This window comes from Canis lupus, chromosome 7 (assembly GCF_003254725.2).
Source record: "Canis lupus dingo isolate Sandy chromosome 7, ASM325472v2, whole genome shotgun sequence".
Classification (NCBI taxonomy): Eukaryota; Metazoa; Chordata; class Mammalia; order Carnivora; family Canidae; genus Canis; species Canis lupus.
Genome location: NC_064249.1, coordinates 39,344,516 through 39,371,213, shown reverse-complemented (window position 1 = coordinate 39,371,213; position 26,698 = coordinate 39,344,516). Strand labels below are relative to the sequence as shown.

Genomic DNA, 26,698 nt, shown 5'->3' with positions numbered 1-26,698 from the left:
GAACGGGGGGGGCACAGTCAGGTCCCCTGGGCTCCACGGTGGGCTTGGATCTGGAGTGTCCTTCACAGCCTGGCAGCAGGGTTGACGCCTGTAACAACCTGGTGAAGAGTAGTAGGAACGGGGTGGGGGCTTGTGAAGAGACCCTTAGGGGCCTGAGAGACAGGAACCCTCAGACATTTGTTGTTCCCAAACCGTTTCATAGAAAGGTGCCCTCCCTTGCACTGAGGCTGTGGAGGCAGAGCATCCTGGAGGGGTGACTGAGCCATGCCGCAGCCCCTTGTGGCAGAAACTGCTAGGTGTCTACCAGTGTACATTTTCTACTTCTTTTTAATGACAAAACCCTGATTTTTTTATGGGGCAGCAATGTGCTAGCCAAAAACCGTATTTCTTGATCCCTTGCAGTTAAGTGTGGTCACACATCTAAGTTCAAGGTCAAGAACTGTGAATGGAAGCATTTTCTGGAGCCACTGGGAAGGCTCATTAATGAGAATTGATTCACTGGGAAGCACACTTTTTTGCCCTTTCTTCTTTCTGTTGGTTAGGGTATGGATGCAAGATGGCACTCCAGCAGCCATCTTGGACCATGATATGACCTTGAGTGTAGGAGCCACACCACAGGATGTTGGAGCAGAAGGATGAGAAGAACCTGAATGGCAGATGGAGACAGAGCAGATGTTTATATGCACTTACTGGGTGTTCACTATACTCTACACAGTGTCTTCGGCACTTGGTGAAACAAACACACAGTATCTGCCCCCATAGATATCAAATCAGTGAGGCAGCCAGGGCTGCCTGCTGCCATATCCAGTGTATGGCCAGGGAACATCGATGCAGAGTGAAACAGGGCCCTCTGAAGTGGTACAGAGGGGAGGTCCTGCCAGGAACTTACATTGTAGGAGCTCACTCACAACCCTGATTAGACAGATGATAGCATGGGGATTTACAGATCCCAAGATTGCTCAAAGAAGTGATCCAACAGGGAATCAAATCCTAAGACTATTTGACTAGAACTCACTTTCTTTTTTTTTTTTTTTTTTTAAGATTTTATTTATTTATTCATGAGAGACACACACACAGAGAGAGAGAGAGAGAGAGAAAGGCAGAGACACAGGCAGAGGGAGAAGCAGGCTCCATGCAGGGAGCCCGACGTGGGACTCCAGGACCATACCCTGGGCCGAAGGTGGCGCTAAACCGCTGAGCCACCCAGGCTGCCCTACAACTCACTTTCTTAACCACTTACTTCACTTGCTCAGGGCAAGAGGTGAGAGAAGTGCAGGACCGTCCTCGGAGGCATAGAGAGGAAGAGGACCTGGAGAGGGCAGTATTCTGAAAGTGGGGGTGGTGGTGAAGAGAAGTGTAGGGAGATGATCATGACCTTCAAGAGGACAAAGTTAGTGATAACCTCCCTAGCTTACTAAGTCTCTCAACTTGAGTCTTTCCCCTGTAACAGGTTTACAAAACCTTTCCTTTTCATGTCTATTATTGAGATTTATGTTAAAAATAGATTTCAGCAACTGTTGGGTAGCGTAATTATTCCTCTGACGCCAGTAGGACATCCAGTACCAGCTTCTTTTGTTGTCAATCTACCAAATGCCACACAGAATCGCATGTCACGCAGTGGTGGCAGCTGTTTTGCAGACATTTAAGTATAGAACGGAGCTGTTTTTCACAAACAACTTCACGACTTCACGTCCACGGACCTGAAAGGTGTTTCTGCACCATATGCTTCTCCTTCTTGCACCGTAGAATGAGAAATAACACTGCCGAGATCACTACCAAGAAGTATACATTCTCATCTTATCTTGAGGGGTGCGGACAATATGTTTCCAAAAATGCTTCCTCCTATGACTGTGCCCCCATGGCTTAGAAGAAACCTGCCCTCCAGATTGAAAGTGATTTCCTTTTTTTTTTTTTTTTTAAGATTCTGTTTATTTATTTGACAGAGCAAACAAGCATGAGCAAGAGGAGGGGCAGAGGGAGAAGCAGATGTTCCACTGAGCAGGGAGCCCGATCATGACGCTTAAGGCAGACGCTTAACCACTGAGCCACCCAGGTGTCATCTGTTTCATTTGTTGAAGGTTGTAAGGAGACAGTCCAGCTGTTTGAAGGATAAATCGGATCCTGTTTCAGTCTGTTCTCTCATGGCATCGTGTGGGGAACCTCACTTCTTCTTCAGAACAACCCCATTATCATCCTCATTTATTGTACATCTGGAAGAGTTGAGGTCCTCACAGCTGGGGGGCTGGTAATGACCTGGGACACGCTGTGACTGCAGTCTGGCTGCAGAGTGGTGCATTCCCATGACCCTCCTGAGCCAGCTTCCCACCCCAGCCTGTCCAAGACTGAGCTTCTGTACTCTGTGCTCTGCAAAGTCTTTCTTGGGGTATGCAAAGAAGGGACGCTTTGGGCCACCATTTGGGTATAGATTCTAGAGAGTTTCAAGGGTCAGTCATTTTGAGGGTTTTTTGTTGTTGTTGTTGTTGTTGTTGTTGTTTGTTCTTTTCTGTGTATCTTTCTCCGGGGGGAATTAAATAATCAATCTTAGGATGGGTGCTGAAGCAATTGCAGAGCAGTATAGCTAGACAACCAACACCAACCAAATCATCAACTTGATTTCTTCACTCAACATTACATTTTGAGCACTCTCCCTGATGACATAGACGGATGGGTATAAATAGTCGATTCCCTTTTAACTGCTGTATAAGAAACGGTTCACGGTGTGGCTCTATCGGATCTTATTTCCCCATTTCCCTTGGAAGCATGCTGAGCTTCACCTCTGGCTGCCCCCTAATGCAAGCAGCACAGCCGCCCATATCCCCGTCCAGAGTTTCTGAGAACAGCTGCACTGTTTGCACTGACTGTGTCCTCAGCCCTTGCTGAGCTCCCGGGCGGGACATACTCTTACCTCCTGCACTGACTTTGGACGTGGCCGTGGGACCTGTTTGGCCAGTGGAACTATACTGTATCTGAGCAAAATATTTCACTGACTTGTGTGGTTGGCCTTAGCTTCCCTTGAGACTCTGCCCTCCGTTATGAAAACAACACAGCCTAGATGGTGGCTAGTCCTTTATCCCTGGGACACAAGAAGCAGGCACCAGAGCCAAACGGAGAGCAGCCTAAGCCAGCCTGGTTGGGGGATCCACTGCCGCCTGCAGCCCTCGTGGTGCACAGGCAAGCTGCCTGTCTCCTGACTCCGTTGTGTCCCCTGGAATCTGAGTAGCTCTGTTGCTGTGGCACAAGCAACTCCTATAGATAAAGGGCTCCCAAGAGTGAGCTGCTGCCAGAATCCATCCTGCAGATACGCTCTGGCCTCAGGAGATGGCCTGTGTGCCGGCAACATGATGCAGATCACTTGATGGAACCATCAGAAACATACTAATAGGCTATGGCTTTGGGTGAAGAGATTTCAAGGCAGAATGTTCACTGTAGGGGTTGGATGTTGTTTGCTGTATAAGCTAAGGTACTAAAAGAAAGAGGTACTCAGAAAATAGTTGGCTTATTTGTTTGAAGGTTTAATTTACTCATGGCAAAATCCATCCTTTTTTATTTTTAAGTGGCTCCACACCCAACGTGGGGCTCAAACTCATGACCCTGAGATCAAGAGTCAGATGCTCTGCCTACTGAGCCAGCAAGGGCCCCATCCTTTCTTGGGTGCAGTCTGGGAGTTTTGATGAGTGTATACAGTCATGTGACTACCATCAAAATCAATACAGGATGATTACATCATCCTGCCCCATTGGAGTTAAGCACCTGCTTCCAGGTCCAGCGCCTAGATTCTGTCTCTATGGTTTTGTATTTTCCAGGTATGTTCTGAACAGAGTCCTGCAGTAGGGAGCCTTTGAGTCTGGCTTGTATCACTCAGCATATGCATGTCCAGTTTACCCATGTTGTTGCGTGTATCAGCAGTTTAGTCTTTTTTAAATTTTGAGTATTTTTTCACTGTTTAGATGCACCACTTGTTGCTACTTGCTGTATCACAGTTGAGCCATTGTCTGTTGAAGAACACGTAGGTATCTTTCACTTTTTGGCAATTACAAAGAAGGCCACTATAAACATCTGCATAACAGTTTTTGTTTGTTTTGTTTCGTTTAGAGGGGGGATGAAGGTGCAGTGGGTGCAAAGGAGAGAGATAATCTCAAGCAGACTCTCTGCTGCATTTGGAGCCTGATGCAGGACTTGATCTCATGACCCTGAGATCATGACCTCAGGCAAAATTCAGAGTCATGTGTTTAACCAAATGAGCCATCCACCCAGGCGTCTCTGCATACTTTTTTTTTTTTTTAAGATTTTACTTATTTATTCATGAGAGACACAGCGGGGGGTGGGGGTGGGGGCGGGGAGCAGAGATTCAGGCAGAGGGAGAAGCAGGCTCCTTGCAGGGACCCCGACGTGGGACTTGATCCCGGGTCCCCAGGATCATGCCCTGGACTGAAGGCAGGTGCCAAACTGCTGAGCCACCCAGGGATCCCTGCTTCCTGGTTTTTGAGTGAAGTTCTGTTTTTATTTCCCTTGGGTAAATCTCTAGGAGAGAGGTTGCTGGGTCGTGGGATACCGCAGACTGCTTCCAAAGTGCTCGTGTATCTTCCGTTCTTGCCAGCAGTGGGTGAGAGCTCCAGTTGCTCTTCACCAACAGATAAGGAGTAGTATCTCCTTGTGGTTTAGGTTTGCATTTCCTACTGACCAGTTAGGTTGAACATCTTACATGTGCTTTATCGACCACATGTCTTCTTTGGTGAGGTGTCTGTTCAAATCGTTTGCCCATTTAAAAAATTCTATTTAATAAATAAATAAATAAATAAATAAATAAATAAATAAATCTTTTTTTTTTTTTTATTAGTGAGTTTTAAGAGTTCTTTGTATGTTCTGGATACAAGTCCATTGTCAGAAATGTGATCTACAAGCATATTCTCCTAGCCAATGACTTGTCTTTTCATTCCTTTGGCGAGGTTACTTAATTTTGATGAAGTCACATTGGTGTGTTTGAAAGCATGGTTTATTTATTATTATTTTTAAATTTTATTTATTTATGAGAGACAGAGAGAGAGAGAGAGAGAGAGGGAGAAAGAGAAAGAGACAGGCAGAGGGAGGGGGAGAAGCAGGCTCCATGCAGGGAGCCCGATGTGGGACTCGATTCCGGGTCTCCAGGATCACGCCCTGGGCTGAAGGCGGCGCTAAACCGCTGAGCTACCGGGGCTGCCCTGAAAGCATGGTTTATTTTTATTTTTTTTTAAAGATTTATTTATTTATTCATGATAGACATAGAGAGAGAGACAGAGGCAGAGACACAGGAGGAGGGAGAAGCAGGCTCCATGCACCGGGAGCCTGACGTGGGATTCGATCCCGGGTCTCCAGGATCGCGCCCTGGGCCAAAGGTAGGCGCCAAACCGCTGCGCCACCCAGGGATCCCTGAAAGCATGGTTTAAAGAGAAGAAAACAGAATCCAGACATTCTGAGATTTACAAGATTGAAAGATACATAAGCTAAAGACATGAGCTGATAGCAAAGACCAAATCAAATGTATGGTTCTCTTATTGGATTAGGTGTCCTCCAAATCCTTTCAACCAAACAAAATGGTTCATGGAGAAAGACCGAGGGCATGGTCTCACAGAGGCAGGAGACACTAAGTGAAGTCAGCCATGGCCTTGTCAGCCATGCAGTGAGTGCCATGGACTGGCCCAGCACCTCCTGGTGTAGAGTTGTGAATGTAGATGGTGTGTGCACACATGTATGTGCATGTCTGCTGTGTGCCTGTGTGCACATGTGTGTATGTGTGTGTAGATACATATATATGTGCACACACGTCCCAGGCCTGATACATATACACATGTGCATCTGTGTGCACATATACACGTATGTATGTGCATATGTGTGCTGTGCACATGTGTGTCCATTACATGTGCGTGCATTGTGTGGCTGGGTAGTGCATATTTATGAGCATTGCAGTGTGCCAAGTGTGTATTTGGTGCAAAATTAAGAAGTTCCTCATAATCTCTTTCCTTATGTATTTATAGTTCAGAGAGATTCAAGACAGCAGGTGAGAAACAGCATAGATGTTAATAGGCCACCTTTTGTTGGGCATTCTCTACAAAGTGTCTCATTATTACTGAAAGTTCATGTTTATGAAGTCCTCAGATACTTCAGGCATTGTCCAAGCAACTGGTAACAAAATATGGTCTGTGTTTTCTTCATCTGTAAAAGTAAAGGGTAGAAGTGAATAGATTTTAGCCTCCTTTCTCTCTAAAGTGTTATGTTTCAAACACACATTTTTCTGAAGTACAACCATCATTATCAAAAAATCCTCAAGAAAAACAGCAGCCATGAGAAAGTTGCAGTGTGGAGCATGCTGACCAGGCTCCTGCAGAAATCAGTGAGGCTGAGGGTGAGGTAGGGTGGCCCCACTCGCCTCCTCCAGAGAAGCACTGGAAGACCATAAAGACTGGAGGTTGGAGGGACTCTGCCTTCACTCACTGACCTGCTTGTATGTTCATCCCCTCACTCATCCACTGTCCCATTCTCTCTTTTCCCTTCCACCCACTCTCCCATCCTTTCCTTCTCTCAGAGACAGGAAGAGATGCCCAGGTATGCCCGTGATGTGGAACATCCCTATCTTTTCTACACAGTGCTGGATCCTCCTGTGATCTGTTCCACCTACAGATTACTCCATCTTCCCTGGTGTCTTGCCACAGATTCACAGATGCCTCATTTCACAGTAAGGACGCCTGGGCTGGAAACAGGCTCAGTGACTCACCTAAAATCACACAGCTGCTTACGGCATAACCACCATGCCTGAATAAAGCTTAGAATCACTGCATCGTAGGCTAAATGACATCTCAAGGCTTCCCACGGTCCATTTGCCAGCCAATCTTTAGGCAAACACTGGAGCTGAGCTCAAAGTTTTTGCTTCTAAGCATGGAAAGAGCGAACAAGATTCCAGACCTGGCTCGTTTCTGAACTATGGTCAGAAACCAAATCCCTCCAGTGATATTGACTGCAGGCCTGTTGCATTTGTGCCTTAAAATCCTGTTTCTTACCTAATCTGGACTACTGGAATCGTATCTATCACCCACTGGAAATTCTACTGCATCTCTTAGCCTCACTCTTTAAAATGCATGTTTAATATCATCTCTAGAAATTACAGTCAGGGTTTAGAGGACTTCAGTTGTCTAATCTAACAATGTTCAGCAAAAAGTGATCAAGGTGATTCTTGCATGAGGTAACTGGTAACAGCAGCTTTCATGTGTTAGGTTCCTTCTAGAAACTAGGATAATTTCTAGAATAATTACTGACTGAATAATGTCTTGCTCCATGTGTATACATTTATATACATTTAAGAAACGGAATACTAACTTTTTTTTTTTTTAAGATTTTATTTATTTACTCATGAGGGACACAGAGAGAGAAGCAGAGGCACAGGCAGAGAGAGAAGCAGGCTCCATGCAAGGAGCCCAATGTGGGACTCGATCCCGGGTCTCCAGGATCAGGTCCTGGGCTGAAGGTGGTGCTAAACCACTGAGACACCTGGGCTGCCCAAGAATAGGAATACTAAATATAACTATTAAATATGAATATTCAGTCCAATTGATAACTAGTGATTTTATTTTTCCTTGGCATAAATGCCCTGATGTTTCCTGCCCTGAGCTGAACAAATTGCAGGGCTCCCTCCTCGCCACCTGACTGGACAAGTAAGCCACACATCTGAGTGATAGGATCTATGAAGAGCAGATTATCAGCTTGTGCCTAGGGAAGGCTGTGTCAGTCTTAAGGCACCTGCTCACTCTTGGGAAAGGAACAGCATTTTGCTAAAAATGCTTGAGCTCTTACAGAAAGAAGCCAGCTTTCTGCATAAATCAGTCTGGCTTCTAGGGCGAGTTAGAAAAATAATGCTAACTAGATCCATAATGAGTGTAGAGATTCAGGCAGGTCAAAAAAGAGCAGAAACCTAGCACAATGGCCTTTTAGAAAGGAATGGGCTATGAGCATTTGTTCTAAGTCTATAAAAAGGGTAATTACCTTGGCAAGTAGTTCATTTTCTGCCCCATAAAGGCAGCTGTAAATGGATTATAAATAAGTGATGGCTCATAATTCATTAAAAACAAGAATATGGGAACAGTTTTAAGGAAGCATGAGTTTTAAGGAGAACCTTCAAATTCAGCAAACTTTACAGAGTACTGGAGCAGCCCAACAACCCCCCCCCCAACTTGGCATTGAGATAAGCAAAAGGGGAACTTTCCTTCATAGGGGCTGGCTCTTCCACATGCGCTAGGCATGGGGCTGGGGCCATTCTTCCTCCCCAGGTGTGGGCAGAGCATTGGATTTGGCATCCGAACAATGAAAGCCAGTTTACTCCCTGGAATCTTGGGCAAATGTCCTTGAGCCTCAATGTCCTCAACTGCAAACTGGGATAATAAGAGCATCTGAGTCACAGAGTGGGCATGTGTGCTGCTTGTCTCATTCACTCAACAAATACATGATGTGTGATTGAAGCCTACCTTGTGCCAGACCTTGGGAGAGGTGCTGAGGATGCATACCAGGACCTGGCCCTTCAAAAATTCAAAACTTGCCTGAAACCAACTGAGTCGAAGTCTTAGAGGTGGGACCCAAGCCCCAGAATCTTTATAGGATTGGCAGGTGAGCTCAGGCATAGGGACTGCTGGTGTAGACAGCATAGGCAAAGCACTAAGTGAATGGAATGCACAGGGCTTCATGGGTGTGGGATAGGTCTTGAAGGACCCGTGAATGTTTGTCTGTAGAGGGAGCCCAGTGAACGAAGGCACGGGGCATTCATTTGGCTTTGAAGTTTGAAGTGGAGGAAGCCCAGAAAGCATTTGTTCCTGCCTGGGAACTGAGTTAGAGGTGTGCCAACAGAGGGACAGGAGTGCTGTACTGATGTGAAGTCAACAAGGGGGCCTGGGACTTTTCATATGTACATTGATGGGGCTCAGGACACACTACCCTAAAATATGGAGGATTAAATAGAATAGCAGAGTCAAGAAGGTCACTCTGATCTCCCCAGTCCACTCTGATCAGCCTTTCCTCCCTGAAACAGGTCATAAAACCCCAAGTAAAAGGTGTCCTCCCTGTACCAGGGACCCATCACCAGACTCCTGGAGATGGGGAATTTGGGACCAGGAAACCTGTACAAACAAACCCTGTTAAACCAGCCCTCATCTTCCTACTTCACTTCTTCACCACCCACTCCCATTTGTCTTGTCAATGCTTCACAAATCTTTTTTTTTTTTTTAATGCTTCACAAATCTATTACTACCTTGTCTAAAAGCTATCAAAGCTTCTTGTTCTGTTTTAGACCCAGTGGGGACCCTAAGAGGGTCAAGGGGAAATTTTTAACAAAAAAAAAAAAAAAAAAGGAAAGTTTAAAAAAAAAAAAAAGAAAGTTTTTCACAAAAGTCAATACCCATTCAAGATAAAAAGCTCGAGGGTAGGTGTAGAGGGATGTACATCAGCATAACAAAGGGTAAAAAGACAAAAGCCTGTGAAAAACTGAGAGCTCTTCCTCTGAGATCAGGAAGGAGACAAGGATGCCTATTTTTGCCACTTGTTCAACACAGTATTGTAAGTCCTAGCCACAGTGATTAGGCCAAAAGCAAATGGAAGACATAAAACTGTCTCTATTTGCAGATAACATGATACTATAGATAGAAAACCCTAAAGACTCCCTAAGAAACTTTTAGAACTAATAAATGAATTCAGTAATAATTCATGATTTGGGGCATTATGCTAAATGAACTAAGCCAGACGGAGAAAGACAAACACAGAATAATATCATTTATATATGGAATCCAAAAAACCACCTCAACTTATAATGCAGAGAACAGACTAGTGGTTGCCACAGTTGGGAGTGGGGGGGTGGGATAAATGGGTGAAGGGAATCAAAAGGCCCACACTCCCAGTTATCAGATGAGTAAGTCCTGGGGAGGCAGTGCACAGCCTGGTGGCGGCTTTGCAAGGGTAATAATTCTTTACTGTAGCTTTGAAAGTTGCTAAGGGAGTAAATCCTAGAAGGTTTCATCACAAGAAAAGTAAATTGTACTATGTGTGGTGAAGGCTTGATTTCACAATGTATACACAAGTCAAATAATTATGCTGTATACCTAAAGTTGATACAATGCTACATGGCAGAAAAACTTTGTTCAGATCCAGCCAGGGAAACTCAGCTGGTGCAGGAAAATGTCTTCCTCCCCTGCAGTGTGTTAGCAAGACCAGTCAGACTCCAGAAACGGAAACTCCCACTCTTAGAGAAGCAGCTCTGGGTCCCAGGTACCATGAGCTCTATTCAGGTCACATACTCACTATGTTAACCTTGGGCAAGTTCCTTAACCTCTCTGTGCTTTAGTTTCCACAACTACAATGCAATCAAAACCAATTTCTATGTCATGGCACAGTGGTTCAGATCAGTGACCTACTAGTGGTAGAGCAACCCAGAGCAATGCTGGACACTCCACCAGCACTGAGTTTGCTGCTGTCATGTTGGAAGTGCTGGCTCCTTCCTCTGAGAGCTCCATCATGCCTGGTGAATAGTCCCCCTGTTTTTCCTAACATTTGTATTGCAGTTACTTATCTATATGTTCCTCTCCTGAGGCTGTGAATTGATCAAGGGCAAGGCTATTCTTACTTCTTACCTGACATAGGTCTGGGGTAAGGGCTTTCTACTTATTTATGGCATATGACTAAGTTTTTATTAATTTAATAAAATAAAAACTACTGAGGTACCTGGGTGGCTCAGTTGGTGAAGCGTCTGCCTTCAGCTCAGGTCCTGATCTGGGGTCCTGGGATCCAGCTCCGTATGGGGGCTCCCTGTTAACAGGGAGTCACTCCTCCCTCTCCCTCTGCTCCTCCCCCATGCATGTGTCCTCTCTCTCTGTCAAATAAATAAATAAATAAATAAATAAATAAATAAATAAATAAATCTTTTTAAAAAGGTAATTAATTAAAAAATAAAAATGAAAGCAAAGAAAGATGTTTTTAACACTCAGCAACAATCTTTCATTGTGTTTTAAAGACTGAAATTGGATTTTTTTTCCCCGTGTTGAGAAGGACTTGCAAATGCAAAGACATTTCAATTCCTTTGGTTTTTGCTATTAAAAATTTGGCCTTCCCTCTGGCATTTTCTTGCTGCAAATCCTATAAAATATTTAGTTTCCTAAGCACACTGAAGTTTAATCCTTGTAAAGAAACTTCCGTCTAGAAATGTCAGGCATAATTTATTAACTCCCTTTTCTTGCACACTGATAGTTACAGTTCTGCATTTCTAATTGGGAGTTGAGTTGCAAATACAATGAAGATATGGAAATAGACAAATCTCTTTGAAGGTACAGTTAAGGAGGTATTTTAGGATGATCTGCAACTGTAGTTGTGGCCTGATTCACACTTGGTTTCAGTTCACAGGGGCTCCTGCTGTCCCTCTTCCTGAACGCCCTCGCCCCAGATGTCCCAGAGGCTAATGCCCTTACTTCTTTCAAGCTGAATGGGTGTAGACTATGTTAGTCAAAATATGCCTCTTTTGCATAAAGAGAATCTTGAGCTGTTTTTCTTTTAAGATTTATTTATTTATTTATTTATTTATTTATTTATTTATTTATTTAAGAGAGCAAGAGAGAGTATGAGCAGGGGGAGGGGCAGAAGGAGAGAATCTCAAGCAGATTCTCCACTGAGAGTAAAGCCCCACATGGGACTCGACCCCATAACCCTGAGATCATGACCAGAGCTGAAACAAGAGTCAGATGCTTAACCAATTGAATCACCCAGATGCCCCGAGCTGGTTATTTTTAAGAAACAGCAGACACAGGAGAAGCTCTGACAAATTTTGTTTTGTTTACTGGCATAGCCCAGGTACCCAGAGCAGCCTCCGGCATTTACTAGGTGCTCAAAAATCGTGGTTGTATCAAACACCAGCTACTCTCCAACTACTGCCAGTACCAACTGTTGATAAGACACAGCAGGAGGGAAGAACACAACCTTGACAGTCTTGTCTCACACAGAGGGAAGGAAAGGTCAGAATTTACAGACCATTTGAAGTTTGGTTTCAGGCAAGTCTCTCCAAGGGGAGGTGGGTGCAAATCAACTTCTAATATCTTTAAAAATACCTTTAGTATCTTAGTATCTTTAAAGCTATAATATTACATTTTATACATTTTTATTTGTTTATGTCATCTTGAAACTATGAGGTCTCTGGAGCCAGGCAGATTATCATTTATTTACAGCAATAACTGCATCAGTTCCCCACATGCCAATTCCTCTCTTTTTGGAGGTGAGAGCCAGGTGGGTGAGTCTGTGTGTACAACGGGACTCCTTGCATCACAGGAGAAGAACCCTGAAATTGTCAATCTGTTTATATAGGATGGCATGCACTTCAGCGGGCTGCCCACAAGCAGTTGGAAGAGGCGGATCCCCATGAATGGAAATAAATGTCTCCAGGGGATATAGAAGACAAGCTTCTTTTTTTTTTTTTTTTTTTTTTTTTAAAGATTTTATTTATTTATTCATGATAGTCACAGAGGAGAGAGAGAGAGAGAGAGAGAGGCAGAGACACAGGCAGAGGGAGAAGCAGGCTCCATGCACCGGGAGCCCGACGTGGGATTCGATCCCGGGTCTCCAGGATCGCGCCCTGTGCCAAAGGCAGGCGCTAAACCGCTGCGCCACCCAGGGATCCCAGAAGACAAGCTTCTAGGCCTTGCTTACAACCCCAGAATGTCTCCCTGTCTGGGTTTCATCCTCCCTTGAAATATAAATGCGTACCTCCAGAAAGCTGAATCTTTCTGGAGTTCTATGGCAGCTGCATGCCCATTAACTTCCAAGACTTATCCCTTCACCAGATTCCAGTAAAATTTGCTCAGAGGGGTGTCTTGGTGGCTCAGCGGTTGAGCATCTGCCTTCGGCTCAGGTCGTGATCCTGGGGTCCTGGGATCAAGTCCCACATTGGGCTCCTTGCAGGGAGCCTGCTTCTCCCTCTATGTCTCTGCCTCTCTCTCTGTGCCTCTCATGAATAAATAAGTTAAAAATCTTTTTAAAAAATTTGTTCAGAGAGCCTTAACTGTCAGAAATATGAAAATGTTTACTTCCCGACGTAGCCTTAATTGGGATTGGATAAGATCACGACAAGGCCGTCATGGAAATGAAGACCATCTAGACGAGAACAGGCAAAGACTATGTATTCAGAGCAAAGGAATCAGCCACCATCACCTACATTCAGCACAGACACAAAGAAAGGCAGAGGAGTGGGAAAGAGGGACTTCACAATTATTCATCAAGTGCTGGCGGCTTGAGGCTAATTATTACCGGAGTCACTGGCTTCGTAGACTGTTTGCTAGAGACAGGGAGCTGACTTCCTAGAAGTCTGATTTGTAGGCAGTAGGTTGGCTTCCCCTGCTGGTTACTGTTGATGATGACTCGTTCTTGGGCTGGCTGCTGCATATTGTGGGTCAGAGTTCTATTGTGTATGTTGTCCCGGCACTGCTCGTTGTATGTTGAGTCTGTCATGGTCTGGAATGGGTGGAGACGGCAGGGCAAAGATTTTGAAGCAAGGGAATCTCAGGCTGCAACCACTCTGTGGATGCTTCCCATGAAGAGCTGGTTAATCTTTTGGGAAGTTCTTACGGTGAACAGTCAGGTTATCTGCTTGGAGCAGTAGAGTGATGTTAATGTCAACAGGCTGGGGGAGGGCAGACAGGTGGTTCTGGATTTGGTTGAACAAATTGAAGAGAAGGGAAGGGTGAGATTTTTCTAGTATCACAGATGTCCTCAATTTTAGCACCTCCCCACCCGCTCAGTGAGGCGTAGTGCTGTGATAGAAATGACACTATTCCTGTTTTACAGGAAACGGAGACTCAGAGTTTATATAAGCTGCCCAAGGTCACATTAAAATTATAGTAAAGGCAGAACTCAAAGCCAGCCCTGCAGGACCTGCCAACCTCAAAAATAAAATAGTCCCTTATCTTACAAGCAAAATGAGTATACTTAGGAAGAGCAGAGGAATTGCAATTGTGGCTGAGCAAAGTGTAGCAAACCAAAGGCAAGTCCGAAGAGACAAAGCAAAGGTCAGCTCTCCTTATTAGGTTTCAGGAGAAAATTGGGGAGCATTGTTCTGAATAAGACATCATTGAGAAAGAGGAAGAGGTTGTAGCAGTGTGTCCCTGGCTGTGGGCGGTGGGGGGTGCCCTCTTGCAGGGACAGATTTTTCCTTTTTTTTTTTTTTTTTTTTAATGCAAGTCTTACGTGGAAAGTGTCCTTCCTCCCCTACTGGTTTGCAGGCTGCCCCCTCAGGCCTTCCTGACTCTACGTTTGTTTGTTTTTTTAAAGATTTTACTTATTTATCAGAGAGAGAGAGAGAGAGAGAGAGCATGAGCAGGGGGAGGGGCAGAGGGAGAAGCAGGCTCCTCGCTGAGTAGGGAGCCCCATGTGGGAGTCAGTCTCAGAACCCTGAGATCATGACCTGAGCTGAAGGCTGATGCTTAACCCACTGAGACCCCCAGTGCCCCTGTTTTATTGTTATTTAAAGATTTATTTATTTTAGAGTGAGCAAGCCAGTGTGGTGGGGAGGAGCAGAGAGAGAGAGAGAGAATCCTAAGCAGGCTCCACACTACACTGAGTGCAGAGCCAGGTGTGGGGCTCGATCTCACAACCCTAATATCAGGACCTGAGCTGAAATCAAGAGTCAATTTCTTCACCGACTGAGACACCCAGACACCCCTTGATGAGGCTTCCCTTCTCATGTGCACACCCCAAAATCCCATGCTGCCTTCCATAATTGCAAATACCACCCAAGTCACCTCATCACTGCCATGCACACGTGTGTGATACGTACATCCATATGGGTGTTTTTTGGTGGAAGATGGGGGTGGAGTGGGCCTTGGAGGGACACAGAATAAGGACATTTCGAGTGTTTTCAGGGTGAACCCAGAACTGAACCTGCTCTTCATGTCAAATATTCTCTGTACGGAGAGAAGGCCCTTTTAGCTACTGAATCACAATTCTCCTTAATACATGTTCTTTCTACTTTTTCTCCCCCTTAAAAGTAATTGGCAAAGTATCTGGAGTCAATGTCGAGTAATTAAATGTATGTGATTCCTGGGAACCGGTTCAGATTTTGCAAGTGCTCGGCAGCTTTCAAGAACCATGGAAATAAAACTTCAGGCTGTTCCTAGATTTACAGTCTTCACAGTTTGTGGTCTGTGCTGCTGGCATTTTTACCGAGCTGGCACACTCTGGAGAACATCATTTTATCTTTTAAAAACAATTACAATTATAATTAGTACTGTTATTATTCTCTGCACCGCAGCAGGGGAATGCGGTGATCAGCCTCCAGCTCATCAACGAGAAATGCTGCCAGCACAGCAACGTTGGGGGGCCGGGGGGCCGGGGGGCTCCGAGCTGAGCCCCAAAGCTCTGGGTAGGACAACTGTGGGCAGGACTGTGTGTTTGCTAGGAGCCAGCAAAGGGCGTGCCCCCCCAGAACCCCTGCAAGTGGCCCTTTTCTTCCTTTCTTCACTGAGAGGGTCGCCAACCATCCCTGTTGCCTTCCAATGCTGCTGCATGTTGGGATCAGCTGGGAAGCTCTGGCCGCAACCACTCCCAGGCAGTCCCTCCGCCTACCCCACTGCAGCCCCTGCAGCCTGAGGTCAGGCCAAGCTGGGGAAGAGAGGAGGTTTAAACTGGAGGAGGAGTCTGGGCTTTTGATACTCTCCTGGCCTCAATGTTTTCATACCTGGAAGAGTAACTTGCTTATTACCCGAGAGACTAACCACATACCCAGTCCGTCTGCCTCAGGCTGCAGGGAGGGAAATGCAGCTTCAGAGCCGGTGGGGAAGAGGTACAAGGGGTCTCTTGATCTGGCCTCGGTCATCCCAAAACCCAGTTGCAGAACCATAGAGTGAAGGTGGAGCTCGGAGTCTGAGTCCGATCCCTGGGTCTACGTGCTTGGTCATCATCGGTACTGACAGGGCAGCTATCCCAAAACAGCCTTTGCCTCTGCCTCTGCATCTGCCCCCACTTGTGCTCTCTCTGTCTCTCTCTCAAAAAATAAATAAAATTTTTAAAAATGTGTATGTTTTTGTCCTGCTAAACTGTTATTGCAGTTTAATTTCCAGATCCAGCCAGGGACTCAAGATGGTTGAGGAAAACTATCTTCTCTCCTACACCTCGGACCAGAGAATCTGTGCCTCAGTTTCCCCTCTGTGAAATGGGGATAATTTGACCATACAGAGTTACTCTGAGGATCATATGAATGAATGAATATAAAGCATTTGAAACAATGCAGGAACATAGGAATAAACATTGGTTATTAGTAGTTATTAATTGATCACCTGGGAGCTTATTAGAAGTGTTGATTCTAACACTGGCCCCTCACCAGTGGTCCAGATTCATTAAGTGTGGGATAGGGACCAGAAAACTGCATTTTAAACAAATACTACCAAATTTTTTTTATTAAAAGGGGTCTGAAGACTATTTTGTGGAGTGCTTGCCATAAGGGAATGTGGTGTTCATGGGTAAGATGTCTGTCTGGTTAACGGAAAATGAGGTGAGAAGGTTGGAAGAGGTGAATATAGAAACCACTTATACTATTCTGTGGTCAAGAAACAGAAACTATTTTAGAGATACAGCATCCCCTTGCTCCAGCCCTTCCCATCTCATAGGTAGGGAAACAGGTCTGGAGCCATAGCACCCACAGTCATGGCTGTTCCCTGAAGCCTTGAGCCACAATCATTGTGTCTTTTTTTTTTTTTTTTTTTTTAAGATTTTTATTTATTTGAGAGACAGAGAAAGAGAGAGAGGCAGAGAGAGCATGAACAGGGGGAGCTGCAGAGGGAGAGGAAGAAGCAGACTCCCTGCTGAGCAAGAGCCCAGTGTAGGGCTAGATCTCAGGACCCTCAGATCAGGACCTGAGCCGAAGACAGATGCTCAACCAACTGAGCCCCTCAGGTACCCCTTGATAGTTGTGTCTTAACTGCAAGCCTCTTGCTCTTCTCGCTCTGCAGGATTGGCTCAGAAGACATTCATTATCAGGGCAATCCTGTTTCTTTCACCAGGATCCAGAAAGTTGTCAGATTCTAAGTTGAGCTAGAATATTACAGTCAAATATGTGGAGATAAACAAAGACAGAAAAACAGGAACAGGCAAGAGCTCCATGTTCAGAGCTCATGATAGCAAGGGCTGCTGCTGTCACTCACCTTCTGGCAGGGACTCAAAGGCAGACAGAGGAGTGGTCGACCTTTGTGGTTGGAACAGGGATGGCTCTCAGGGTGCCCTGGCTGGAGGCTGTTGGCTGGAAGCTGCAGGACGGCTAACTAGAGGAGGGCATCCTATGTGATTGCTGATCTGGATTTCTCTGATTGGCTCTGAGTTGGAGGTAGAGACAAGGATTAAGAAAGCTGTCAGTTATTTATTTATTTATATTTTATTGAAATTCAAGTTAGTTAACATATAGTGTATTATTAGTTTCAGGGGTAGAATTTAGTGATTCATCAGTTGCATACAACACCCAGTGCTCATCACATCACGTGCCCTCCTTAATGCCCATCACCCAGTGACCCTCCCCCCATCCCTCTCTTGTCCAACGACCCTGTTTGTTTTCTAAAGTTAACAGTCTCTTATGGTTTGTTTCCTTCTTTCTCTCTTTTTTCTGTCCCATACGCTCATCTGTTTTGTGTCACATGTGAGTGAAATCATATGGTATTTGTCTTTCTCTATTTCACTTAGCATAATACCCTCTAGTTCCATCCATGTCACTGCAAATAGCAAGAATATTCCATTCTATGTATATACCGTATCTTCTTTATACATTCATCCATTGATGGATACTTGGGTTGCTTCCATATTTTGGCTATTGTGGACATTGCTGCTATGAACATTGGGGTGCATGTGCCTCTACAAAATCACTATTTTTGTATACTTTGGATAAGTATCTAGTAGTGCAACTGCTGGGTCATAGGGTAGTTCTATTTTCAACTTTTTGAGGTATCTCCATACTGTCTTCCAAAGTGGCTACATCAACTTGCATTCCTACCAACAGTGTACAAGGGTTCTCCTTTCTCCATGTTCTTGCCAACATCTGTCATTTCCTGACTTGTTCATTTTAGCCATTCTGACTGATGTGAGGTGGTATCTCATTGTGGTTTTGATTTGATGCCAAGTGATGTCGAGCATTTTTTCATATGTCTGTTAGCCATCTGAATGTCTTCTTTGGAAAAATGAGAAGTCGTGAACAGTCATGTCTTCTGCCCATTTCTTAACTGGATTATTTGTTATTTGGTGTTGAGTTTGATAAATTCTTTATATATCTTGGATACTAGCCATTTGTCTGATATGTCATTTGCAAATATCATCTTCCATTCTGTAGGTTCCTTTTTAGTTTTGTTGATTGTTATTAATCATGTCTTGGCTATTTGGGGCCAATTGTTAAAGGCTTTATTGTTTGGCTTGATGGACTGTTTTTAGAGACTTCCGATGAGTCTGACTTGTAGGTAGTAGGTGGGCTTCCTGGGCTGGTTAAGTGCAGGTAATGGGTTGGTGTCTTCAGTGTGCCACTGCAGATCACGATCAGAGCTCTGTTCCCATATGTGATCTGGCCATTTACTCTATTTGCATATTCAGTCTTTCACCTATTTCAATCCATGTACTTTCACCATTCTCTCCTAACCCAGATTTTGTCATGAACTACAAGTTCTGATTTACATATCTGTAGTTTGGGAAATTAGGGAAGGGTGTTGTTTTTGGTATTCATGGTGCAATGTGTGTAGTGAAAAGGCAGACAAAGACTGAATCACAAAAATCCAGCTGCCTGGAGAAGGTTCAGCCTCTGAGAACTGCTGCATGCTGTTCTCATGAGAATAGTTGCAAAGATAAATATAGCTTTTTTTTTTTGGATTAGTATCTTATTTATTCATTGTGCATTTTAAAAATACCTATATCACATAAAGAACTACTACATAACTGTAGACAGTGTGCATATATGTGTGAAACACCTAAGTAAAAATTATGATGGGTGGGTTGTCCTAATTTTTAAATAAATTAAAAATATTGAAATATTCTTCGCTGGAAAAAAAGCCCACCTGAAAGAAACTTTATCTGCAACCAAGAGATAGCTAATTATCTAGAAAAACTTAAGATTTTATCAGTCAAAGGATGAAGTATTCCTTAGCCATCAGGGAAATGCAGATCACAACTACAATGAGATAACACTTTACACCTCCTGGGATGATAACAACAAGTGTTGGAGACAATGTAGGGAAATTGAAACCCTCACACTCTGCTGATGGGAATGTAAAATGTTGCACCTCCTGTGGAAAAATCAGTAGGTCCTCACAAGGTCAGACACAGAGTTATCCTGGGTCTGGGAAAGTCTGCTGCTAGGTATCTACCCAAGAGAAGTGAAAATATACATCCATATGATAACATTATATGAATGTGTATATAAAGTTTATTTGTAGTAACGGGAGACTGGAAATGACCCAGAAATCCACCAAAGACGCATAGATAGATGAAACACCATGCGCCTTTGTAGTGTAGGTGACTCGGGCTGAAAGGGAGCAGAGTGATTATACACACAGCAAGGGTGAATCTTGAAAACACTGTGTGACAGAAAGAAGCCATTCACTGAAGACCACATGTCGTATGATTCTATTGGTGTGAGATATCCAGAGCCAGCAAATCCATAGAGATGGGAAGTAGATTAGCAATTGTCTAGAGCAGCAGACCTGGGGAGAAATGGGAAGTGACTGCTAAAGAATTTTGTTTTTTTCGGTGTTCTAATATTGATTGTGATGGTTGCACAACTCAGGGAATATAATAGAAACAACTGGATTGCAGATGGGTGACTCATAATGTGTATGAACTGTATCTGCATAAGAGTCATGAAAAAGATGACAAATTAGCACCATTTTGCTTGGCTGTAGAACAACCCTTCTGGTTAAAGAACATGACATAAATGTTAAGGCTTTAGAGAGAACATATATATTACTTTATCATTTTCATAGTCATTTGCACAGAGATGTTGAGTACTAACAGATTTGGTGAAAGCAAGTTATATGAAAGGGATTTACGTGAAGTAGGAATTGGTTGAACCACATACATATTTCCTACAAGTCTCCAGTATATGTATCTTTTTTATTCACTAAGTCAGAATTTTTGGATCATGTATTACCTGTCTAACACCATTTTAGGTGCTGAGGAATAAATAGATAAATGAATATATATCCAGCATAAGGAATATAAATATATATAAATATAATACCTATCTATATAAATATTTACATATCCAAGTATGAAGTCCTAGAGAGTATAGTCAGTGCTATGGGGCACATAGAAGCACATGTACATGCTGTCAAGGAAAGCTTCTGATTCAATAAATAAAAACATACTCACATGACCCTATTGCTTAACTAATAGGATAATTTGGGGGCAAGCAGAAGGGTTTTCCTAAGCATAGGGATGCATCTGGGTGTCAGGGAGGAAGGGCACTGGAAACCAGAAAATTTTGCCCCCAGTGATGTCTCTTTCTTTTTCTTTCTTTCTTTCTTTCTTTCTTTCTTTCTTTCTTTCTTTCTTTCTTTCTTTCTTTCTTTTCTTTCTTTCTTTCTTTCTTTCTTTCCTTCTTTCTTTTCTTTTCTTTTCTTTCTTTTCTTTTCTTTTCTTTTCTTTCCTTTTCTTTTCTTTTCTTTTCTTTTCTTTTCTTTTCTTTTCTTTCTTTCTCTTCTTTCTTGATTTTATTTATTTGAGAGAGAGAGAGACCCCGAGAGAGCACTAGCAGAGGGAGGAGCAGAAGGAGAGGGAGAAGCAGACTCCCCGCTGAGCAGGGAGCCCAATGCAGGACTCATGGATCATGACCTGAGCCGAAGGCAGATGCTGAACTGATTGAGCCCCTCAGGCCCCCTTGACTGTTGTTTCTGAACCTCTCTGCCTGCTCCTTCTCTCTCTCTCTCTCTTTTTAAAGATTTTATTTATTTATTTATTTATTTATTTATTTATTTATTTATTTATGAGAGAGATGGAGAGAGAGAGAGAGAGAGAGAGACAGGCAAAGACACAGGCAAAGGAAGAAGCAGGCTACGTGCAAGGAGCCTGATGTGGGACTTGATCCCAGGATCTCGGGATCACACCCTGGGCCAGAGGCAGATGCTCAACTGCTGAGTCACCCAGGCATCCCTCTTTCTCTTTCTCTATCATCTTCTGCTAATTTATCCACTAAAATAAGTGTGGTTTCTAAGTTCACAGATCCAGCCACAGAGACCATCTATTTTCTTTTTATCCTCCATCTCCCCATCTTCAATCTCAAATTGCCTCCATAACAGAAAATGTGCTAAGCATCTTTCAGCTGCAAGTAACAGAACACCCAGCTCAGAGTGACCTAGATCTCCGCCACTGCCTGTGTGATTTATGGACCAGTGTCATCGCCGTCACTCAGAGGCTTGCTGGGAAAGCAGAATCTCAGGTGCCACCCAGACCCCGTAAATCAGAGCCATACTTAACTAGACCTTCAGGAGGTTGGAATGCATAATATAGTTTAAGAAGTTGCCTAAGATGAAACAGATTCATTGTCTTTTGTAACAACATGGCCCAGGACTGAGACCCCCATCTGGTGATTCGGAGGCTTGGTGGTCACCAGTGTCCCTCCTCTGCATCTCTGTCCTCCTCTCAGGCTTCAGGACATCTTCCCAGGATTCCCATCCTCGTGCAGTAAACATCCCATAGCTGGGGGACAGGGCACTCATCTTTGTGCTCCTTTCCAGGAGAGACAAAGAAAGATCTTCCCCGTCTCCCCTTAGTGGGTTTCCCCTCCTGGCCGCTGGCAGATTGTGTAGCACACCTATTCCTAAATCAGTCACAGGCAAAGGGATGGGATTGTCCTCGGTGACAGACTAATCAGTTCACTCCCAGATCTGGGACTGCCCTACTTTGTCCAGAAGCACATGTTGCCCACTCTCTGGAACAGAAGTGGGCTCTGAGAGTAAGAACCTTGGGAGGAGTGGGGCTGGGCGGTTGCCCCTAGCATCTGTCCTTCCAATCCAGCAGCAAATACCCATGTAGGCAACACGTGTGCATGTGCAAGGCTCTTTAGTGTGATGTGGTAGTGGTGGAGGCGCTGGTGCTCAGATGGGGACATGTGAGTTCTCTGGCCATTACACATCAGTTTCTCAGCAAGCTCCATGTAGGGACCTGCTCTGGCAGGCTTCACCACCCCAGCCAAAAGTGATTTTTCCTGAGATGACCAGGATGAAATGAAAGCTTATTGGAGCCAGTTTTGGGAGCCCTGGGAGAAAAGTGGTGAAACGGTCATAATGTGTTTTGGGATGATGTAAGTCACCACAATGGGAAGCTGGAAGTTGTAGTTCTCATTTTAGTTATTCTGTATAATCGTAGTCAAAAACCCAAGCACTGGATTGATACATAAAATAGTAACTAAAATATATTGAACAGGCACTGTTCTAACATGTTATGCAGGAATTAGGTGATATAATCACCACATCATCCCTTTAAGTATATACTATTACTACCTCCAGTTTACAGAAGAAAAACTGAAGTAGAGAAAGGAAAAGAACTTGCCTGAGGTAAACCCTATAAGAGATGGAGGCAGGCTTTGAACCAAGAAGGTCTAATGCTAGGGCTCCTGTTCAGAAGCTTTGCAGCAAATGAGAATCTACTGGCTCTCATGCACGTCCACTTCTACAACTGGAAAAATCACAGGTTGACATGACCGCCAGCAACATCCTGAGAGTCCATGATTATCAGCTGAGGAAAAAAAAATCCATAAATGATGTCCTTCTTTTGAGCAAATATTAGCCCACACAGAAATTCATTTCTGAATTATAGACCCAAAGGAGTGCTCTGCCCTTTGATTTTACTTCATTCATCCAGTGATGTTATACTTTATGAATAAGCTCAACGGAAGGAAATGTGCTCATTATGTAATAATACTATTCATCGGTTTAAACACTTGGTGATTGCCTATAAAACCCTCACATTTATATATCCCAATTACTGAATAATAGTACAGGGGAGAAAGTATTATAGCTAAGATAGTCACAGATCAGTACCTCTAGATGCTCATGTGCTGGTTTTTAGTATCTACCTTAGGATGTGACCTAATGAAATATGAAGCTAATGTAGTCAGCACTCAAAATGGTACTTATGGTTTGTTTCATTATCCTTGGGTTGTTTCTGAAAGAAAAAAAATTAGTTATCTTTTTATGGTTATTCAGTAAGGATGATAGCAGCTTTACTATATTGGCTCAATAAAGATTAATTTTTTTTGCTTAAAGTGCTTAGAGTTACTTAAAGTAATAGCATGTAATTCTTGGATCTTACTTTTTTCTATTTTTTTTTAATTTTTTTATTTATTTACTTATGATAGTCACAGAGAGAGAGAGAGGCAGAGACACAGGCAGAGGGAGAAGCAGGCTCCATGCACCAGGAGCCCGACATGGGATTCGATCCCGGGTCTCCAGGATCGCGCCCTGGGCCAAAGGCAGGCGCCAAACCGCTGCGCCACCCAGGGATCCCTTAAGGTAGCTTACTTTTTTCTAAATCAGTTCATTCATTCTATCATCGCCAGGAGTCCTTCCTCTGTAGCGAATTCAAATGGGCAGATATGAGGTAAGTTGCAAAATGTATGGATTTTTAAAATACTAGAGGATCTATTGGCTCACAGGAGAGAATTGTTAAAGTATTAATTCATCAGTGTCTACAGATCTCATCAGAAGAAAATTTTATTGTCCTCAGATTTTAATTTAAAAAACTTAAAACATACATGAAGTATGTGTATACCTGAATTTTCCATTAAGTAATGTTAATACTGGCATACCAAAGAAAGAATATTTGCCAGAATTGCATATGAAAATCATCTCACTTAAACTGGGGATTAGAAGATGGTGGCAGAACGGGAGAATCCCAGGCTCACCTTATCCCATGAACACAAGTAGGTAACAATCAAATCATCCTAGATACCCCAGAAATTGACCTGAAGACTATCAGAACAAACTCCACAACTAAAGGGAGAGAAGAGACCACATCAAAGAAGGTAGGAAGTACAGAGATGTGGTTTGGGAGAGAATTGGACCATGAATGCTGTGGGGAGAGGGAGCCATGTTCTCAGAGAAGAACAGGAAACTAGCACTCACGGGAGCTCATGGGGAAAATGAACCCCCATAGCAATTGGCTTGGAAAGCAAAAGGGGCTGAATTTCCTGAGTCCTTGCAACCAGTGGGGCTTAAAGCTTGGAGTTCTAAAGTCAGCAGGCTTGGCTAAGATAGAGCCTGGAGGGCACTGTGCTGCTCTTGGAAAGCAGGCAGGCCAACAACGCATGGACATACAGCATGGAAATGGCAACCTGAAGGAAAAAATCAACAAGGAAACGATAGCTTTGAATGACACACTGATCCAGATGGATTTAACAGAACATTCCATCCTCAAATAGCAGAATATACATTCTTTTCAGGTACACATGGAACGTTCTCCAGAATAATTCACATATTAGGCTATAAAACAAGCCTCAACAAATTCAAGAAGATTTAAGTCAAACCATGCATCTTTTCTGACCATGACACTATGAAACTAGAAGTCAACCATAAGTAAATCTGGAAAGACCATAAATAAATGGGGGTTAAATAACAACCTACTAAACAATGAGTGAGTCAATCAGAAAATAAAAACAGAAATTTAAAAAGTACATGGGAACAAATGAAAATGAAAACACAATAGTCCAAAACCTTTGGGATGCAGCAAAATGGTCCTGAGAGGAAAATATATAGCAATACAGGCCCACCTCAGGAAGTACGAAAAATCTCAAATGAACAACTTAATCTGACACCTAAAGGAACCAGAAAGAGAACAATAGACAAAATCTAAAGCCAGCAGAAGGAAAGAAATATTAAAGATTAGAAGAGAAATAAATGATATAGAAACTAAAAACCAATAGAACAGATCAAAGACACCAGGAGATGGTTCTTTGAAAAACCCAACAAAATTGACAAGCCTTTAGCCAGACCTATCAAGAAAAAAATAAAAAGGACCCAAATAAATAAAATAGCAAATGAAAGAGAAGAAATAACAACCAATGCCACAGAAATACAAGCAATTATAAGAGAATATTATGAAAAATTACATGCTAACAAACTGGATAACCTAGAAGAAATGGATAAATTTCTATAAATATATAAACTACCAAAACTGAAATAGAAAGAAATACAAGATTTGAACAGAGAGATAACCAGCAGAGAAATTGAATCAGTAATCAAAAAACTCCGAACAAACAAATGTCCAGGGCCAGATGGCTTCATAGGCCAAGTTTACCAAACATTTAAAGAAGAGTCAATACCTGTTCTTCTCGAACTACTCCAAAAAATAGAAAGGAAGGAAAGCTTCCAAATTCATTCTATGAGGCCAGCTTTACCCTAATACCATAACCAGATAAAGACAGAAGTAAAGAAGAGATCAATAGGCCAATATTCCTGGCGAACATAGATGCAGAACTGCTCAACAAAGTATTAGCAAACCAAATCCAACAATATGTTAAAGAAATTATTTACTGAATCAAGTGAAATTTGTTCCCAGGATGCAAGGGTGTTTCAATATTCACAAATCAATCAACATGATATGTCGCATCAATAAGAGAAAGGATAAGAACCATATGACCACTTCAAAAGATGCAGAAAAAGCATTTGACAAAGTACAATATGCATTCATGATAAAAACTCTCAACAAAGTAGATTTAGAGGGAAAAACCTCAATATGCCAAAGGTCATATATAAGAAATCCATAGCCAACATCATCCTTAATGGAGAAAAACTGAGAGTGTTTCTTCTATGGTCAGGAACAATACAAGGATGTCCACTCTTACCACTTTTATTCAACATAGTACTAGAAGGCTAGTCAAAGCATTCAGACAACAAAAATAAATAAAAGGAGTCTAAATCATAAGGAAGAAGTAAAACTTTTACTATTTGCAGATGACATGATATTATATATAGAAATCCTAAAGGATCCACCAAAAAAAAAAAAACCAGCTAGAATTGATAAATAAATCCAGTAAAGTTGCAGGATACAAAATCAATGTAGAGAAATCTGTTGTATTTCTGTACATCAGAAAGAGAAATTAAGAAAGCAATCCCTTTTACAACTGTAACAAAATTAAAAAATACCTAGAAATATACTTAAGAGGCAGAAAACCTTTACTCTGAAAATTATAAAACATTGATGAAAGTAATGGAAGATGACACAAAGAAATGGAAAGACATTCCATGCTCATAGATTGGAAGAACAAATACTGTGAAAATGTCTGTACTACCCAAAGTGATCTACACATATAATGCAATCCCTATCAAAATACCAGTAGCATTTTTCATAGAATAGAACAAACCTAAGTTTTATATGGAACCACAAAAGACCCCAAAGAGTGAAAGCAGTCATGAGAAAGAAAAGCAAAGCTGAAGGCATCACCATTCTAGACTTCAAGTTTTATTACAAAGCTGTAGTAATCAAGACAGTGTGGTATTGGCATAAAAATAGACACATATATCTATTCTATGGAACACAATATAAAACTCAAAAATAAACCCACAACTATATTATTTATTAGTCTTCAACAAAGCAGGAAAGATTTCAAATGGGAAAAAGTCTCTTCAACAAATGATGTTGGGAAAACTGGACAACTACATGCAAAAGAATGAAATTGAACCACTTTCTTATACTATAC

The 26,698-nt window shown here is 42.8% G+C and overlaps 1 protein-coding gene and 1 long non-coding RNA gene across 2 annotated transcripts in view; one reads left to right on the top strand and one right to left on the bottom strand.

Annotated features, from left to right (window-relative positions):
• DNAH14 (dynein axonemal heavy chain 14) overlaps positions 1-26,698 on the top strand; it is a 475,011-nt gene that overhangs the window by 94,547 nt on the left and 353,766 nt on the right. The window lies entirely within an intron of this gene.
• On the bottom strand, positions 5,915-17,347 carry LOC112648247 (uncharacterized). The gene is made up of 4 exons (XR_003128855.2): positions 17,181-17,347; positions 13,294-13,690; positions 10,729-10,876; positions 5,915-6,189 (listed from the first exon to the last, which is right to left on the bottom strand). It is a non-coding gene; the product is annotated as an uncharacterized LOC112648247 (long non-coding RNA).